General features: G+C 42.8%; 1 protein-coding gene across 4 annotated transcripts in view; it reads right to left on the reverse strand.

Annotated features, from left to right (window-relative positions):
• The window catches only part of sdccag8 (SHH signaling and ciliogenesis regulator sdccag8), a 497,941-nt gene that overhangs the window by 331,730 nt on the left and 151,669 nt on the right, over positions 1 to 14,542 (reverse strand). The gene's annotated exons all lie outside the window — the stretch shown is intronic.

The raw sequence follows: 14,542 nt of genomic DNA on the forward strand, positions 1-14,542 counted from the left end.
TGCCAGGGATGGTGATGGAGTCTGAAACATTAGGGGCATTTAAGAGACTCCTAGACAGGCACATGGATGGAAGGAAAATAGAGGGTTACAGGGTAGGGAGGGTTTAATTTTTTTTAAGGAATATATGAGTTGGCACAATATCACGGCCTGAAGGGCCTGTACTATAGTGTTCTATGATTACAATTAAATTGAGGACATTCCTGTCTGTTATGGTTGTTCAGGTACATTTTGAAAATTCTCCTGCACCATTCAAAGAATACAGTACCAGGATTTATCTTAGAATTGCTCTACATAGAATCAATCTGCTTTAAAACAGATTGAAGAAATTACCGGCCAAGCATACAAGCAATTTTTTTTTACATTGTAGGGAACAACTATTATGAATCATCACCATTTTCTAACTTTTAATAGTTCAAACCAAGATATAAAAGAATTGAAAACATGAGACAAAATCTCCTTTCTCATCATACAACTTTGTCCTTCCACTTACAATCCTCATTACAATCATTTGGGCAACTATAAAACCAGTTTTACATTCATCTATAAATAAATAAGATTCAATTTTTTATGTCGAGGTCAACGAGAGAATTGATGTCGTCTATATGGACTATAACAAGGCTTTTGACAAGGTTTCTCATGGTAGGCTGCTTCAGAAGGCGAGACCACTTTGGGGTTCCAGGGGGAGCTAGCCAATTCAATGCAAAATTTGTGATGTAATGGGACAGAAGGTTGATTTTATTGATTGGAGATATGACCTTATTTATAAAAATAACAGGTGCATTTCTATCTGATTTTCATAAAAATGCATGAGAGAATCCTAAAATTTTACCAGTGCAGAGGAGGATATTCAGCCTATCAAGTCTCTACTAGCTCCCTAAAGAGTGATTTTGTTTCCCATGCTTTCCCCATACTCTGCAAATTACTCTCTCTCAATCATCTCCTGTTCCCTTTCAAAAGAGGTCTGCTAAACCTAAACTCAGTCCTGAAACATCTGGATAACAAGCTCATTGATGTCAGCTGAGTAGTTATCGACTACAGCTCTGCCTTCAAGACCACAATGCCAAATAATCTCATTCCCAGACTTCAAAACCCTGACCTTATCACTGCCCTCTGCAACTGAATCCACGATCTCCTGTCCTGCAGATCGCAACCAATGAGAAATGTTGACCAATCCATCACCATGATAATCCTCTTCACACTGATGCCCTGCAAGGCTGTAGACTCAACCCTTTACTATACTTTCTGTACACCCATGACGGTGTCCAAACACTGCTCCAACTCTATCTATAAAATTGTGGGTAACACCACTGTCGCAGACAGGATCTCAAACATCAACATATTGGAAAATAGAACAGAGACAGAGGGACTAATAGCTTCATACCAGGACAAAACCCCATTCCTCAGTGTAAGCAAGATTAAGGAGCTGATTATCATCTTCCAGAAGGGTGGAGGTCACTCCATTGTCCACATCAATGGTGCTGAGTAGAGATTGTTTAAGTTCTGCAGGGTCAACATCTCCCAAAACCTGTCCTGGTGCAACCATGTCAAAAAGATAGCCAGGAAAGCACACTTGTCCCTCAGATGCCTGAAAAAAATCAGCATATTACCTGCATACCATAACAGATGCACCATCGAAAGTATTCTGTGAGGATACATCATTGACCTCCTCCATCTGAGACTGCAAGAAACTGCAGAGGGTAGTTAACACAGCTCAGAATATTGCACAAACCCTGCCTCCACACCTTCCACTGCCTTGTCAAAGCAATCAATATATTAAAAGATTCATCTTAACCCAGATGCGCTCTTTTCTATTTCCTCCCATCAGGAAGAAGATTCACAAGGATGTGATCATGCCATCACTTGATTTAAAGATAGTTTTGTTCCACTTTTATCAGATGAATGAATGAACATCACATTAGTAAAATAATGTTGCCATTTGTCTGTATTAGCTGATCGCTCTCTCTAACTCTGTAGTCTGGACTATGTTTTTAACTTCTGTGCTATGTATGATTTCACTTGCTGGACTGGATGCAAAATAATCATTCTCATTGTGCCTTGGTATAGGAGACTGTAAATTTGAATGAACATGGATTGATTGATAATATTTCCATCATTCTTAATGAGTTTCAGATAATTACTATTGAGTAAAAATGCCCCTTATATTTATATCAAAAAATTTTGTATTTGATTTCAGTAATTTTTTTATATTTACCCTATCTTAACTAGACAGGATGTTATTTCCCACAAGCACATTTTTTTCCAGCCTTTAAGGAGAATAATCCCAAACTGAAAGTGATTTGTTTAGATAGGTGGACCAGCTATTGAAATCCAACTGACCCCAGGTGCTTTAAGATATTCAAACAGAGCATCAATTTGAAAATTCCAAGACTTCTCGTTCAAACAAGGATGATTTTGCTTTGATTTAAAAAAATACAGGAAACTCTGTATATAGATAAATGTTACTGACTGCACCTTGCAAACCTGTGACATCCACAATCAAGCAGCACAAGGATAGCACCACAGGCAGCTTCCTTTCTCAGTCACATGCCATCCTGTCTTGGAAACATATAGTCATTCATTCATTGTCACTTCACTGACAAAATCCTAGAAGCCCCTGCCCAGTAATTCTGTCACTGATATCTAGAGACTTTTGGTAAAAGGTACATACACCAGTTTCACTATTTTTCTGAGACTGAGAGCCACAAAAATTGCTGGCCAGGATGATCCTGTCATTACTGAGTGAGCATATCTTGATCTTTTTCTTGGAGGCTTCATTTACATGTTGTGCATAATAAGATTTAGTGTTTGAGCTAAACAGCATAAATTACTGTAATCAACATCTTGCATATCTACCGTCTGTAGCAATTATCTCTGCTGTCAAATTATTGAAATGGAACCATTTACCAAGTAAAGAGTTCAGAACTCATTGACCATTCTAGCCTTCCCTCTACTGTTCCATTACCCCACCAATATCCACTGCCACTAACTCTGATACTCCCTGCTTTCTTTAGACTAAATGTCCTTGTCAACACCCTTCTGACATAGTGCCACAGAAACAAACTATTGCAGGTGTTGTGATTAATCTGTTTGTTCCCAAATGAGCCTTCTGTCTGCCTCAATAATACTTTTCTTATAGTGTGAATGCAATGTTTTTAATTTGTCACCAGGATGTATGGTGAAACAATTCCAGACAACAGATGTTGCTTTGAAAATTGGCGAAAGACCCATGTTCCCAGTGAAGAATTACATGATGCTGGTTTGAATTGCGTTAACAGCTGGGGATGTGATTTCTGTGGCAATACCAAGGCAATAATGAAAATGGTAGGAGTCATACTGAAATCAACCGCAAGAAGTGTATTTTCTGGTCATTTTTTTAATGTTTTCTATCATTGAATTCAAAAGTAATGATGCAACTTCAAGAGTACAGAAAGAGTTTTCAGTGATATAAGATTTCAAGACTTTATTTACATATGAAGACATAAACATGGGTATAAATAGGCACGTGCAAATTCCTACAGAGATGCAAGAATGAAGTTTGCCCTGAAGAGCTCAACAGTCTGAGATCAAAAGTTGAAACAGTTCCACCCTTACTACACCAGTTCCTCCCACAAACCCCCACCACCCCCACCACCTGCTTAGTTCTGACAATGAGAAGCCCCGGAGGGTGAGATAAGCGAGGTGGGCTCACTGCCTGGTAAGTTCTGGGCAACTGGACAGATTGAGTGTAATAACTAGAGAGGAAAGAGATTAATAGGATAGTGGATGACTTATTTCAAGAGCTTTTTGAGCATCGCATTGTAGATTTGAAGAGCTGATTTGATTTCCATTTCAAAGAAAAAATATTGGTTTAGATTTACAGTTAAATTTGATTAAACTTGTTGTTTTAAACTGCAATGTTTAACAATTATTGAACAGGTAGTGTGTTTCTCCTAAGTAAATAGGAGACAACTTTGAAACGTTTATTTGAAGCAGGTAACAAAACAGTCTTTGTACCTAGGAATATAAATTTGACCTGAAAATAAATGGATTTCTGGCACAGTAAATACAGCACATGTAGTTAAGTCAAGTTTATTGTCATCTGATTGTGCAAATACAACATAACAAAACAGCATTCTCCAATCCTAGGAACAAAAACATGCAGACACACACCAGATATAACACACATCTTCTTTGGCTTGGCTTCGCAGATGAAGATTTATGGAGGGGGTAAAAGTCCACGTCAGCTGCAGGCTCGTTTGTGGCTGACAAGTCCGATGCGGGACAGGCAGACATAGTTGCAGCGGCTGCAGGGGAAAATTGGTTGGTTGGGGTTGGGTGTTGGGATTTTCCTCCTTTGTCTTTTGTCAGTGAGGTGGGCTCTGCGGTCTTCTTCAAAGGAGGCTGCTGTCCGCCGAACTGTGAGGCGCCAAGATGCACAGTTTGAGGCGATATCAGCCCACTGGCGGTGGTCAATGTGGTAGGCACCAAGAGATTCCTTTAGGCAGTCCTTGTACCACATCTTCTTTGGCTTGGCTTCGCGGACAAAGATTTATGGAGGGGGTAAAAAGTCCACGTCGGCTGCAGGCTCGTTTGTGGCTGACAAGTCCGATGCGGGACAGGCAGACACGGTTGCACCGGTTGCAGGGGAAAATTGATTGGTTGGGGTTGGGTGTTGGGTTTTTCCTCCTTTGCCTTTTGTCAGTGAGGTGGGCTCTGCGGTCTTCTTCAAAGGAGGTTGCTGCCCGCCAAACTGTGAGGCGCCAAGATGCACGGTTTGAGGCGTTATCAGCCCACTGGCGGTGGTCAATGTGGCAGGCACCAAGAGATTTCTTTAGGCAGTCCTTGTACCTTTTCTTTGGTGCACCTCTGTCACGGTGGCCAGTGGAGAGCTCGCCATATAACACGATCTTTGGAAGGCGATGGTCCTCCATTCTGGAGACGTGACCCATCCAGCGCAGCTGGATCTTCAGCAGCGTGGAAATAGCGCCTTTGGAAGACTACACAAAAGAGTCTGGAAAAACAACCAACTGAAAAACCTCACAAAGATTAGCGTATACAGAGCCGTTGTCATACCCACACTCCTGTTCAGCTCCGAATCATGGGTCCTCTACCGGCATCACCTACAGCTCCTAGAACGCTTCCACCAGCGTTGTCTCCGCTCCATCCTCAACATTCATTGGAGAGACTTCATCACCAACATCGAAGTACTCGAGATGGCAGAGGTCGACAGCATCGAATCCACGCTGCTGAAGATCCAACTGCGCTGGGTAGGTCACGTCTCCAGAATGGAGGACCATCGCCTTCCCAAGATCGTGTTCTATGGCGAACTCTCCACTGGCCACCGAGACAGAGGTGCACCAAAGAAGAGGTACGAGGACTGCTTAAAGAAAGCTCTTGGTGCCTGCCACATTGAGCACTGCCAGTGGGCTGATATCGCTTCCAACCGTGCATCTTGGCGCCTCACAGTTCGGCGGGCAGCAACCTCCTTTGAAGAAGACCGCAGAGCCCACCTCACTGACAAAAGACAAAGGAGGAAAAACCCAACACCCAACCCCAACCAACCAATTTTCCCCTGCAACCGCTCCAACCGTATCTGCCTGACCCGCATCGGACTTGTCAGCCACAAACAAGCCTGCAGCTGACGAGGACATTACCCCTCCATAAATCTTCATCCGCGAAGCCAAGCCAAAGAAAGAATAGACAAATAATACATATGCAGCACAAGATCTATAAAATAAATAGATGATTGTTTTTTGTATGAAAAAACGTCTCGGATGGTTAGTGTGAGCAGTTCCTTTGGTCGTTCAATATTCTCGCTGCTCGTGGGAAGAAGTGGTTCCTCAGCCCTAGTGGAGCTACTTCATTGATTGTTCATACCAAGCTCGCACGGTAGGATGAGATAGCGTTACTCCAGGACACATATTTACATAGATATAAGTTAGGAACGCAGTTAATACATTAAAATATTAAGGTATTAAGGTGTATACACTGCAAGTCCACAGGACACTATCCACACCTATACTGGGAGTTCAGGAGCCTAATGGCTTGGTGGGGGAAAGCTGTTTCACACTCTGGACATAAGGGCTCAAGTGCTTTGGTATCTCCCGCCAGTGTTAAGGGACCAGGTGAGATTCTCCGCCAGGGCATTCAAGGAACTTGATACTCTCCTTTAACAGTAGAGCAGTCAATGGTCAGGGGGGTGTGATCTCCCCAGACTCTCTTTTTTTTAATGTTCAGATACAAGTTGTTTGCTCTGCATCAGTTCATTAGTGTCTGCACTTTGTCTCTGTATTCTGCCTCCTCATTCTTACTGATAAAGTCCACCAGCGAACTTGATGACGTGGTTCGAGCGGTGTTTGGCTGCACAATCGGAGGTCAGCAGAGTGAACAGCAGCGAACTAAGCGCCCAGCCCTGGGGGGGACCACCGTGCTCAGTGTGATAGTTTTGGAGGTGCTGTTTCCGATCCGAACTGCCTGAGGTCTTCCCGTCATGAAGTCGAGAATCCAATGGAAGAGGGAGGTGTTTAGTCCATGAGACTGTGCGAGAGGTCCAGTAATCCTCTTTGCCACTCTTATGGTCCTGTGATTGACCTTTGATCCATTTCTCTGCAGCAACCATACCACATTGTACGTAGTTGGCCAGGATGCTCTCGATGGAGCTCCTATAGAAGGCTGTCAATGGTGGCCGGTAGCCTTGCCCTCTTTAGTCTTCTCAGGAAGTGCAGTCGCTGTTACACCTTCTTGACAAATGAGAAGATATTGAATGTCCAGGTAGATCACGAGTTAAGTGAACTCCAAGGAACCTGGTGCTCTCCCCTCTCTCTACTACTCTACTATAGAGTTGTTGAAGTGTAGTGGAGGGTGGTCGATTCTGGTCCTCCTGAAGTCCATGATCATCTCCTTTGTTTTATCCGTGTTGAGACTCAGGTTGTTACTCTTGCACCATTTCATGCGATTTTCTAATTCTTCTCTGTAAGGCGTCTCATTGTTGCTGATTAAGCCAATTACGGTTGTGTTACCTGCAAACTTGATTGCATTGTTGGAGCTGGATCTCACGATGCAGTCATGGGTCAGTAGCATGAACAGAAGCGGACTGAGCACACAGCCCCGAGGTAAACCAGTGCTCAGCGTGACAGTGTTCAATATTCTGCTACCGAACCGGACAGACTGTAATCTTTCCATTAAAAAGTCCAGGATCCAATTACAGAGAGGGGTGTTAAGTCCCAGTGAAGACAGCTTCTCCACCAGCCTCTGGGGAATTATTGTTTTAAACTCCAAGCTGAAGTCAATAAACAGCAGCCTGGCATATGAGACGTAAGTATTTGGCAAGGTTAGGACAATGGTGACAGAATTAAATCATTTAATGAACTTAGATGAATATTTTACGACCCATTGTAAAACAGAAGTGCTGCAACTGCAGTACATTGGAGCAGAATGAAATATGGTGTCCACAATTGTGTACCACTCGAGAAATTTCAACTCAGCAGGAGTCTGAGATTCATAGCACAAGAACAGGCCAATAAGGCCTACAACTCTGTGCCGTCTATCAAATAACAATGTATCAGGGAAGGGGAAATTACCTTACCACAACCCTGAGATTAAGATTCAGGCACAGGAGGATGTGATTACTAGTGAAGTGGGCATAGAAATTTGGAAGGTAGAGTTGAAAAGTCTGAGTCCTTTCACTTCTACAATAAGTAGGGGCAGCATGGTTAGCACATTTAATGTAACGGTTAGCGCAACAGTGATTCGGGTTTGGCGCTGGCTGTAAGGAGTTTGTACAATTTCCCTCTGTCTGTGTGGGTTTCCATTGGGTGCTCCAGTTTTTGGTTTGAAAGGCTGTGACCAGAGTTTGGTAGTGGGGCCACAGCAGTTCACAATCTATATTCATGATTGGAATGAGGGCATTAAGTTTAACATATGCAAATTTACTGAGCAAGAACAAAGAAGATGGAATTATAGCAATGCAAAAGTGGGAGGCCATCAACTTTGATAGAAAAATATTAAAAAGGTCGGGTTTTTTTAAAGCCTGTGAACGTTCAGAAGACTTGTTCTTCCTTGCACACAAGTCACTTGCAGAAAATTGATTTGCAAGTTCAGGAGACAATTAGGAAGGCAAGTTGCAGTTTATGTTTGTCTTTTAATGCAAGATGATACGAGTACAATAGTAAGGATGCTTTCCTCTGATTATAGAGTTCTGGCAAGACTGCATCTGAAATAGATATTATAATTTTAAAATTTGGACATACGTACAGCACAGTAACAGGCCATTTTGGCTTACGAGTCCATGCCGCCCAATTTACCCCTATTTAACCTACACCCCTGATACGTTTTGAACAGTGGGAGATAACTGGAGCCCCCAGAGAAAACCCACACAAACACAGGGAAAATGTACATATAGCGCAGGATTTGATCCCCAGCCTGGTCCTCATCATTAGCACTACAGAGGCGTTACCCTCATCACTAACCAACCGCGCCAGATCATAATAATAAAAAGGTGTTATATTAAATTTCTTTTTGCCTGCGGCAAGGCAGGCAGATTCACCACCAGCAGGAGTTACCTAAGCGCCTCTTACATTTCTTACAGTCAGACTTACGGTCAGAGAAAGAGAAGCAAAAGAGAGTCCTCCAAAGTCACCAAGTGTCCGTAGATCTGCTTCCAGTGCTTCCACAGCTCTGCCGCCACACACAGAGTCCAGACCAAGCCATTGGCAACCTGAGATCCCAATCCGAACCTCCGACACAGTCAGGAACCCTTTGGCGCCTTTGGCGACCCTCGCTTCCTGGTTCCAATACCTGGTCCTCCTCCAGCCAATTCAAGCCAGTCTCTAGCTTTCCGCGTGTCTCCCTACAGCAGTGTCCAGCAGCCCACAGCTTCCGTGGGTTCCTCACCTCGAATCACCAGTAGCCCGCCACATGCACTGGACCCTCAGCCTCAGTGACCCTCACTGGTCCGCCGCCGTGGTCACCGTCCCCGTGGGTCATCTTCTCTGCTTCTCTTTCTCAGACGGGGTGATCTTTCCATCCTCTGGTCCCCTGCCACAGTCCTCTGCATCCCTGGAATCTGCAGCCCCTCATGGCTGCTGCCGATTAATAGGTACTGCCCTCTTGGGTGTGGATCCTGTGGGCCCAGGATCTCAAATAAAACCACTATCAGCTCCCTCAACGGGCCATTCAAGCCCATTTGGAGCCAATAGCAGTCGACTTGGTGGTTGGACTCACTGTATCTCCATTCCCTCACTCCCCGCTACAGCAGCACCACCTTTTTCTTTAGATATTCTCTTAAATTACCCTGAATAGAGAAATGTTTTTTCTACCCAAGGAAGGATACATTAAAGTTGGAAAATCACATTAACTGAAGTGCATCACTGGAGTGATTCTTATTTTGGGAAATTTGTAGTATAACAGAAGTATAAATAAACTTAGTGTAAGATCACTTGAATTTATAAGTGAGGCAATTTCACAAGATATTGTCCCCTGGCTGAATGACTAAAACCAGGGATCTTCCTAAAATTAGTGGATGATCATATAGGATAAAGAAAAATTCTTCACTCAGAGGATACTTAATATATGGAAGTCACTATCCAAGATGGTTGTGGTGGTTCATTTACTGCACATATTTAAGTCAGAGATTGATAGATTTTAGATTTTAACAAAATCTAAAGGGCAGAGGTGAAAGTAGGCACAAGGGACTGAGTGGCCTAGTACTACTTCCAATTGTTATGCATTTATACACTCACAATGCTAACTCGTGCTCTCTTCAAGTCCTGCTTATACCAGCATTCAACTATCAATTCTCCTCTCTCCACCTTTATTCTCTCTCAACTTAAATTCTCCAGAACTCTTCTTACCAACTCTCTTCTTTGGCTTGGCTTCGCGGACGAAGATTTATGGAGGGGGTAAAAAGTCCACGTCAGCTGCAGGCTCATTGGTGACTGACAAGTCTGATGCGGGACAGGCAGACACGGTTGCAGCGGTTGCAGGGGAAAATTGGTGGGTTGGGGTTGGGTGTTGGGTTTTTCCTCCTTTGCCTTTTGTCAGTGAGGTGGGCTCTGCGGTCTTCTTCAAAGGAGGTTGCTGCCCGCCGAACTGTGAGGCGCCAAGATGCACGGTTTGAGGCGATATCAGCCCACTGGCGGTGGTCAACTCTAACCCATCTCTAACTACCTAGAACTCAGTCTCTTACATCTGATTCCTATTTTTATTACAGTTTATCATAGAGAATATCTTGCAGGAGCAAGATGAGGCTGAAGATATGATTTTAGCACCCCCTACCCCCCAATCCTTCCAATATTTATCTGGCAAATGTCCAGAGAGAATAAAGTGGATGAACTTAAAAGCTAGACACTTAAGAGAGTTGAGAGAAAATATTGTGTGCTCTGCTTCAGAGTCAATGGGTCACACCCTCTATTCCTGACTACACAGAACAGCCAGAAGGCTTCTCAATTCACTGGATGGACCACATGATGTCCTGAAGTAAAAGAAGAGGCATTTTCTTCCTGATCACCAGTGGCGCTCGGATGTGGCTGTCCTGGTGAGCTCTTGCACCCTGGAACTGGAATACCTAATGGAGAAGTGTAGCTCCTTCTATCTACTGCAAGAATTCACAACAGTTATACTGACTGCAATCTGCATACCACTTCAGGCAAATGTGAAGCTAGTGACAGATGAATTATTCACCTCTAGCAACAACCTCAAAACCAAGTATTCTGAGGCTGAATTCACAATTGTCAAAAACTACAATAAGGTTACCCTCAACAGTATTCTACCTAATCTCCACCAGCACATCTCTGGCTCAACCATAGATCCCAACACCCTGATCCACTGTTACTCATCGGTAAAGTCTGCCTACTTGACCATCCTCATACTTCAGCAAGTCAGATGAATGGGCTGCACTGATAACACTTGCGTACAAGAAACTGAGGAAAGAGGGACCAGTGGTGATGGACATTCAATAATGGTGTGAGGAGAGCGGGTCTTGTGGTGATGGACATTCAACAATGGTGTGAGGAGAAAGGGTCTTGTGGTGATGGACATTCAACAATGGTGTGAGGAGAGAGGGTCTTGAGGTGATCAACATTCAACAATGGTGTGAGGAGAGAGGGTCTTGTGGTGATGGACCTTCAACAATGGTGTGAGGAGAGAGGGTCTTGTGGTGACGGACCTTCAACAATGGTGTGAGGAGAGCGGGTCTTGTGGTGATGGACCTTCAACAATGGTCTGAATATACAGATCACATACTGCACGACTTCTTCGAGTCAGTATACTGAACCGCGTTCAAGGCCTTGATGCTGTCACTGCCTTCATTAATAAATGTGTAGACGATTGTGCGTCCCAGAAGACAATAAAGGTATTTTCCAATTGAAAACCAAGGATGAGCTGGGAAGTTGACTCATTGCTGGTCTGGTTGGTGGCATTCAAGTCAGGAGCCCCAGCCCTCCACTAGAAATCCAAGTACGATTTCTATGAGGCCATTATAGAAATCTTAAGTCTCAACAGATCATGATGGAGACACAGCATCTATGGACATCCATGGTATCACAGAATACAAAGCAAAGCCTAGCAGCGCAGAATGGAACAGCACCACCTCTCCGATGTGTTAAACACATTCTATACTCACTTTGAACCTGGAACCAGCAGGGAGCTAGCATCCACATCAATCACTCCAAGCGATGTCTCACCTACGGCTGCTGAATTCAGGGTGGCCTTCCAGCAGGTGAACCCAAAGAAGTCAACTGGCCAGAAAGAATACCGATACTGCCCTCTTGGCCAGGTACTCTGTACCTGGATCCTTAGCTTTATATAATTAAAAGTGAAGGCAATAGGTTCGTTTTCTTTTATTGCGTAGATCAACTGGTGGATGTATTCAAAGACATTTTAATCTTTCCCTTCAACAAGGCAAATCCCCACTTAATTTTTAAGAAGGTCACCATCAGACCAAAGTCAAAAAAATGCACAATAACTGTCTGCAATGATACTGAGCTGTGGCTTTAACATCCACCATCATGAAGTACTTTGAGAGGCTGGTGTAATGACTCACATCAAGTCTAGCCTCCCAGTCAGACTTGACCCCTATCATCCAAACAGATACACTGCAGATGCCATCTCCCTGTCTTTCCTCTTAGTCTTGGAACACCTGGGCTCCTTGGACTCCAAGGCTACAGCTTCAATACCACAGATTCATTCCCAAATTTGGGATCTTGCCCTCAGCAACTCCTTTGAACAGAGCACAATCATTGAAGATGGGTAACAACCTTTCTTTCACGATCACATTGAACACTAGAGCCCCTTCTATACTCCCTCTGCACCCATACTGTGCACCTAAATACTGTTCTGATTCCATACTCAAAGTTGTCAATGACACCACAGTGGTGGGCCACAGTACAGTACAGAGAAAGTCTAACGGCTCAATGCCTTAACATTAATAAACTGAAGGAGATCACCACTGACTTTACCCACTGGAAGGCCACGCTGATTTCAGAAGCAGTAGGTGCGACATGATTTGTAATGGTTGATGTGGATGTCACCTCCCTGCTGGGTCCCTGTTCCAACCCTACCCACGTTACTGGCACTGAAATCAAAAGAGCAGATAGCTTCAAGTTCTTAGGAATAAATACCTTCAGTGACCTGAGCTGGACATGATAGTCAAGAAAATGCGCTGCCTCTACTTTCTCCGAAGACTAAGGAAGTAAAGAATGTCCCCCGGTCCCTTCACAACTTCTACACGCAGACCATCAAAAGTATGCTGGATACATCACAATGTTTGATGGGAAATGCTCTGCTCGAGTTCAGAAGAACCTAAAGAACGTAGTGAATGCAGCTCAGAGCATAAAGCAAACTTCCTTCCCCTTGATGAACTCCAGGTACATCTCCCACTGCTAAGAAAAGACAGTAATGTAGAAAAATACTCATCACATTCCCAACATACTCTCTTCTCACTCCTCTCATCATTTTTCCCTGCAGCTATCAGGCTCCCGAATGAACTCCATAATAGTGTCCTCATGCTGCTCTCGCTTGGTGTTAATTGATCTTCCCTTCATTGTAATCCTCTGCTCTCTAAATTGTGCTCTTTACACAGCTGTATGAATGTTAGAGGTAAATTGTTAGTCTGTTCACATTAGACCTCTTCTTGTTTACTAGGTATTTTATGACAAATAAACTTAAATTACTCCATTCTTCAACTTTAAATACCTATTCTAATTTTTGGGTCCTTTCTTGTATCACTCTTCCTCTTCTTTTTAATTTTCAGTGTTATCCAGACAAAACACTCTTTTGTTGCTCCTTCTAATACATCTGTCTGCAGCACTACCAGTTGTAGAAGCTCAGTGCATAAGACAACAGACAATACCTTGCATCACCTATAATTAGGGAACTTGAGGACTCTGGATTTTTCCTCATCTTTCGCCTCTAAAATATTTTGGCATCTTTCACAATGTGAAATGAGCTTCATACCGAGTTCTTGATAAGTGTTTTTGAGGAAGAACATTATGAAAACAAGAGAGAAAAGCACAATGTGAATGAACTAGAATGCAAAGTGCATAAATGTTTAGGTACAAAGAAGATTAAATTGAGAATGTGAACATTAATCATGTCTGCATTACTTTACAGTATTTGATCAGAAACAAATATATATAAAAATAAACAAACACAGCAATTTAAAGCAGTAAAATGAGATTTCTTGGATACCCCGCGAGTGACAAAAGATTGCAGGAGATCAAAGACATACTTCCCAGTCACTGGACTTCAAGATGGATGAATTTCTATTGACTTAACTCATTTCTTTCTAACTACAATTATGTTCAGAAAAAAAAATCTTCAGTCATTATGTTTTGTGAAAAATAATGGGTCAGTCAGAATGATCTGGACTTTGCTATTCAGCACCTCAGAGTGGAAATTCAGAACGTCAGGAGGTCAGTTGCTGGCACATTCATAACCTTGTTTTGCTATTGAATGTACCATGAAGTAGAAAGGAATTAGCCATTGACTTGGTTAAGGGGCAGGAGATATACTCTGTACCTGGATCCTTAGCTTTATATAATTAAAAGTGAAGGCCATAGGTTCGTTTTCTTTTATTGTGTTTTAATTAATGGGTTTAATTAATTTACATCAGTTAAATGTGCTGACTGTTTGCGATTTAATTACTACCTTCTTTTTTAATAATAGTTTGAAAAATTATTTACTTGATCTCAAATGTTTCTTAATATCTCTGATTATCAGCCACATTTGCAAACAGTGAAAAAGCCTTCTGATGCTCGAGTTCTCAGAAGGTCACCAGGCTTGTGCCTGCAGGCTTGGTGGTGATCATTGCCACAGTCGCAACGCTGGCTGTATGTTTGAGCCAAATCTGTACAGCCACATTTTAATGAATAATAATGCAAAATCCACAAATTCTGAGCACGAAAACAATTAACATATACACTTTTAATACCACCTGATCATAAAGTAATTATTAAACCTTACTGTTTGAGAGTAAGCTAGTGCTCCATCTTGTTTTATTAAGTAATGTAGTCGCACATTTTATTGCAACATTTACAGAAAATAACTGAATCTTATGCCATGTTTA

The sequence above is a fragment of the Narcine bancroftii genome, chromosome 4, assembly GCF_036971445.1.
Source record: "Narcine bancroftii isolate sNarBan1 chromosome 4, sNarBan1.hap1, whole genome shotgun sequence".
NCBI lineage: Eukaryota > Metazoa > Chordata > Chondrichthyes > Torpediniformes > Narcinidae > Narcine > Narcine bancroftii.